This window comes from Talpa occidentalis, unplaced genomic scaffold (genome assembly GCF_014898055.3).
Source record: "Talpa occidentalis isolate TD23 unplaced genomic scaffold, MPIMG_talOcc4v2.1 talOcc4.3, whole genome shotgun sequence".
NCBI lineage: Eukaryota > Metazoa > Chordata > Mammalia > Eulipotyphla > Talpidae > Talpa > Talpa occidentalis.
In genome coordinates, this window is record NW_023603184.1 from 69,503,133 (window position 1) to 69,509,171 (window position 6,039).

The following is a 6,039-nucleotide window of genomic DNA, read 5'->3' on the forward strand; positions in this document are numbered from 1 at the left end:
TGCAGACCGGGTAAAGGAGCAGTCAGAGTCCTCAGTGGTTTTTGCAGGTTTTTTATTGGGGTTCACCAGGCACATGGCAGGCAGGGGTGCTGGGAGGCTGGCAGTCCTCCCAGCCCCCAGCAAATCTTCACTCTATCTGGGCTCTCTGGCGTTCTCTGCTTCTGCTTCGGGCTTCTTCTCTTTCGGCTTCTGCTGCCGCTGGCGTCCCCGTGACACCGCCCTTAAAAAGCACAGTCTTAGCCCAGGTGAATCCCATCTACCTATGGCCACACCCTATTCCAGGTGCTCACCATCAGGCATGCATTCAGGACCTCAAGGATCCATCATCTATCCTGATGGCGGGAGGGCAGAAAAGCCTGACATTTTTCCTTACCCTACAGGTACTGAAAATATTTCAGATTTATAAAGAATCATTGAAGAAGTTATATTAAAGAACAGTTTGAACTCATGAATTTTATGAAGGTTGAGTATATCAGATAAATGGGCTAACTTTTCTAACTAACTGGCCTTATTGAATTTCTGCTACACTAACCCCTATAACACATATTCAAAATACTACTCTTCATTACCTGCTTGATTTTCAGACAGCATTAAACAAGATGCTAAACAAATTGTAGGGTAAGGAAAAATGTCAGGCTTTTCTGCCCTCCCGCCATCAGGATAGATGATGGATCCTTGCAGTCCTGAATGCATGCCTGATGGCGGGCACCTGGAGTAGGGTGTGGGCATAGGAAGATGGGATTCACCTGAGCTAAGACTGGGCTTTTAAGGTCGGCGTCACGGGGACGCCAGAAGAAGCCAAGTAGCCGAGAGAGAAGCAAGAGCAGCAGAAGCCGAGAGAAGGCCGGAGAGATAGAGTGAAGACTTGCTGGGGCCTGCCAGCCTCCTGGCCCCCCAGCACCCCTGCCTGCTGTGTACCTGGTAACCCCAATAAAAGACCTGCAAAAAACCACTGAGGACTCTGACTCCTCCTTTACCCAGTCTGCTGGATCAGAAAACCTGCACTGTGGTCCTTCCTGCCCCCTACACAAATCCAAACTAAGATTGTGAGCATGATTTAATATAGCATGTAACAATATTCAATATTTTATTAAAAATAGTCAAAAGTACATTATTGTGAATTTATAACCTTAAAAATAGGGAATGCTGAACCTATCAAGTTAAAATGCCATTAAGCTTTTTCAGTTCTATCTTGTTAAGAGAATCATAACCTTCCCCATTATCTTAGATCTGCAATAGTGTAAATATGGGGAGAAGTATATATAACAAAAGGCATATATACAATTAGTTAGGGTTTGGAGCCATCTGTGGAACTTGAATAAAGCATTTTCATCCATCTTGTGAGCTCTTTTTAACTACTGACTGCTGGGTACCTGCAAAATGAACATCAGGGCCAGGGGTGGGAGATTTGCCCCATACATTGAACATTGCAACTGCATTTGAAATATCTATTTTAAAAACCTGAACACCAACAGAAAAAAGCTAGAAAGAAAGCAGATAGGTCATTAAAAATGCCAATTCTCTTTATTATAATAACATGAAATATTTGATAAAGGCAAAAACAATCAGTTAAATGTTGGACTAAAATAACGTAGGGTAAAGTTCAACGTACATAACCTAAAGTGGATCTTATTCAAATTAGTGTTAGAAGTTTGGCAGCAATGCTTGTGTGGCACCAGATCTGTGTGTGTGTGTGTGTGTGTGTATTTAATTTGCATTTATTTACTGTTTGTTCTGGTAAATTTTTGTTAAGATTTGTTTTGCATCCAACGTATTTCCTATGGAAAAATTTTATATTCTTAATCCCTCCTGACTAGTGAATTAGAGCTGAAGTTATCAGGTGTTGACATATTGCGATTTGTATTTTTACATAAGAGTTCATTATTCTTATCAAGGTGCAGCATTTTAATTTTATCTAATAGTTCTGTATTGAGTAATCAGTTATTATGGTCAAATACTCCCATGGATGTAGTAGTTAGTATAGAAATTATTTTATATTAAAGTCAGTTTAATTACCAGACTCAGAAGGCCAGAAGTAATGAAAAAGTATTTTAGAAAGATAAAATAGTTATGATAAGTAAGCAGTATTTTAGATATACTTCCTAGGTGTAGATAATTTAATGCAGATTTTTATCTCAAATTTGTTATAACATTTGATAATTTTATTCTTTACTTAATAAAATGAGTATTTTCAGATTCTGGAGTATTTAAAATTTAAACACAATTATAAAATTAATTCCAGTTACTGTTGCAGCTTGGGGTGAAAATTATCCCAGTGGGCAGTTTGAAACTGTTAATTTATATACTGTGTGATTTGGGAAAGATAACTTACTGAAATATAAAAGCACATTAAAAAGTTCATATAGCCTTCTGCAAACATTTGATTTTTAAGGTTTCCTTTTATTAAAACATTTCCACTCATTTATTCTTTTTTTTTTTTTTTTTTTTTTAAGATTTATTTATTTATTTATACAAGCACTGGGTACAGTCAGAGGCGCAGGAGGGTGAGAGAATTCACCAGAGCCAGAGCGGGGAGCAGAGCAGGCAGAAGGACCGAAGTACACTGCTGAGGGGAGCAGCGGGCGGCAGGAGAGGTCTGCGCGCCATGTGGGACCCTCCTCCGGTGGCCGGGGAGCAGCTGGGGATCGAACCGGCGCTGCAGAGGCTGCGGGCAGCTTCGCAACCCAGCGCTCAACCGCTGCGCCACCGGGGAGGCCCTCTCTCATTTATTCTTATGCTTCATTATCTAAGATGCATCTCAGATGTTTGATAATGTAGATCTTCCTGTGGACCAACATGGTTGTTTTTTTTTTTTTAAAGATTTATTTATTTATACAAGAACTGGGGTACAGGCCAGATGCAAGAGAGGACGAGAGGATTCACCAGAGACAGAGCGGGGAACAGAACAGGCAGACTGACTGAAATACACTGCTGAGGGGAGCAGTGGGCGAGACAGGAGAGGTCTATCACGCCATGTGGGATTCTCCCTGGCCGGCCGGGATCGAACTTGTGCTGCAGAGGCTGCGGACAGCTTCATAGTGCGGCGCTCAACTGCCTGCACCACCAGGGAGCCCCTACAACATGGTTCAGTTTTGAGAAATCAATTCATTAAAAACAGGGAGTGAGTAGCATCTCACATTTATTAAGTTCTAAAGCCAACATAAAAGGGGAAATTTTCAGTCAAATTACTCTTGGGAAGATTCTCAGTGGAATATAGGCTGTAGGGTAAATGAAAATTGGTCAGGCTTTTCCTCCACTGGCCTCTGTACTATCACCTGTGGCCTTGGTGCAGAAGGTGCTTGGGAGCGTGGGTGCGGGGCATGCATGCCTGATTGTGGACACCTGGAGTATGGTGTGGGCGTGTGTAAGTGGGCACACCTGGGCCTGGAGGCTGAGGCTATAAGCGCGCATCACACAGAGCACAGGTGTGGCAGAGAATGGCTACTAGAGGAAGACCGCAAGAGAAAGCCCAGAGGAAAGACCATATAGAGATTCGCAGAGGGGCCCAAGTTGCTGTTTCCCTGCTGCCTCATTTCCCCCAACGAACTATTGAAAAACCTGTGGGGATGATGCCAAAGTCTCCAAGGTTCTCTTTCAAGCTTCCTGACGAATGGTGAACCTACCTGGCCTGGGATATACAAGGCATGTCTAGTAAGTTTTTCCTCCAGATTTGGAAGAGCTTGTTATTTTCTTGAGTACTATAGCAAGTTTACACACACCCCAAAAGCACAAACCAAAAGTTACTCTTGAGTATTTGTAAGGGCAGGATCGGACACGGTGCAGGTTTTCTGATCCCATGCAGACAGGGTAAAGGAGGAGTCAGAGTCCTCAGTGGTTTTGCAGGTTTTTATTGGGGTTCAGCGGGTACGTGGCAGGCAGGGGTGCTGGAGGGCCGGGAGGCTGGCAGTCCTCCCAGCCCCCAGCAAATCCGCACTCTCTCTGGGCTCTCTGGCGTTCTCTGCTTCTGCATCTGGCTTCTTCTCTTTCGGCTTCTACTGCTGCTGCTGGCATCCCCGTGATGCCGCCCTTAAAAGCACAGTCTTAGCCCAGGTGAATCCCATCTACCTATGCCCACACCCTATTCCAGGTGCCCGCCATCAGGCATGCATTCAGGACAAGGATCCGTCATCTATCCTGATGGCGGAAGGGCAGAAAAGCCTGATATTTTCTTTACCCTACAGTATTTTAAACAAAGGATTTAAAGCAGAACTGATCGCGTGGGTATTACTGAGTGATAGGAGAACAGGCAGAAGACTGAGGCAGCTTCAGAGATTAGCAACGGCAGGAAGTCAATACTATGCCTACACTGGTGGGGCAGAGGGAGAGTGTTAACAAAGCTCAAGGCTGGGGTGTTCTAGAGCAACCCCGCCATACTAGAGAAGAGCAGGAACCTTACAGATGATGTACTGATAGTCTGAGACTGACTTTTGCAGTTGATGCCTAACAGCAGAACCTGACCGGAAGCCAGCTGCCAAAGGAGCAACGAGGCCTTTGAGAGTCAACTCCTTCAAGTTAGAGAGAGGGGACTGAGCATGCCTAAAATTGACACAAGTACTAAGTAGCTTGAATTGGGAAATTGTGGTAGGGAATGTACCTACTACCTCTTTCAGGCTCCTAGGATCATCCCATTTAGCTCCCAGATGCAGACTGATTAGAGCCAGACTGTCAGGCCTGCCTGGGCTAGTAAGCTGTCAGAACATTTCAGGCAAACCTGCATGATTGCCTCCTATCTCTGTGTTGAAACTGAGGGTTTAGAGTTGTGAAATGCTTCCCAACCTAACAACTGCTGCTTTGTTACTGGGTTCATGTGGTGTGGGATTCCTGAATAGCAAGCCCTATTGGCTTTCAGAGGTAGGTGATTTAGAGGCCCTGTCCCTCATGTGTCAACCCTAAATGTCAGTGCACTTGAAGTGTGGTTTGGACTCCACTCTTCAGTGAAAGGCTAGGAATGAGAGGTTTCTTCCTAACACTAGACTTCAATGCTTGCATTTAAAAATTGTTTTAATGTGGAAGCACTTATCACTTATGGGCCAGAAAACAGTTCTGTTATATGTCTGAAAATAATGTAAACAGTTAGAGCTATGTAGTGAATGATAAATTACACGAGTATGGGCAAAGAGCCTCACAAGGAAGGCTTGTACCCAATGCACAGTGTGGAGAATATAATCAGGTGCTTTGAAAAACGTCAATTATAAAGTTTTTCTAAATGTGCTGCAGAGAAAAATAAGACAGCTTGACCAATAAATCAATCTGGACTGTATTAAACCCAAATTGAAAGAAATCCCAGAAGCTCAACTAAGGGTACATTGAAACACTTCAACAATCAAAATAAGAACGTAACTATGAGAACTTTCCTTTGGGTGAATGTCAGAACTACTAACCCTACTTTCTTGGATAGCATTGAGAAATCACTTAGTCTTCAATGTACTTGCGTGAACCCAACTTTCCAAATCAGATAAACTTTTTTTAAACTTTTAATTAGATTATTTAAGCATACTTACTGAAACTATTTCTCCATTCAAGTCCGATCGAATACTAGTGTCTCATGAGATTAACTAAATGGGTGCTCCAAAACAAAAGAGAACAAAACAGATTCCATGGTTGAACATATTGGGAAACATGCATGTTTCTGTTTCACTGCAGGATTAATTGAAATGTTTATTATATGGGTGTGTATATATACCAAATTAGAACTCATTCCCAGAGAGTGTATATGTATATGCATATGGACTCCCTCTGGGAATGAGTTTTAATTTGTGCTTTCCTTCAAACATTGTTGATTAATGATTTCCTGCCACCACCCCCACCGCCCCCATACCTCCACTCCCTGCATAACCCTTTGTTTTTTTTGGCAAAACATCTATATATGCAGAGACTCTTCTGTCCCACAGAATAAGATTTAGAAAATGCTGATATCAATATGGGAAATGACTGACAAAAGGTCAGCCATCTTTATGTATGTTTATGTCATTTTGAGGTTTTTGTAAAATAAACGTTTGCCCCCCTGAGATTATGAGGCTGAATGAATGACATATTTCC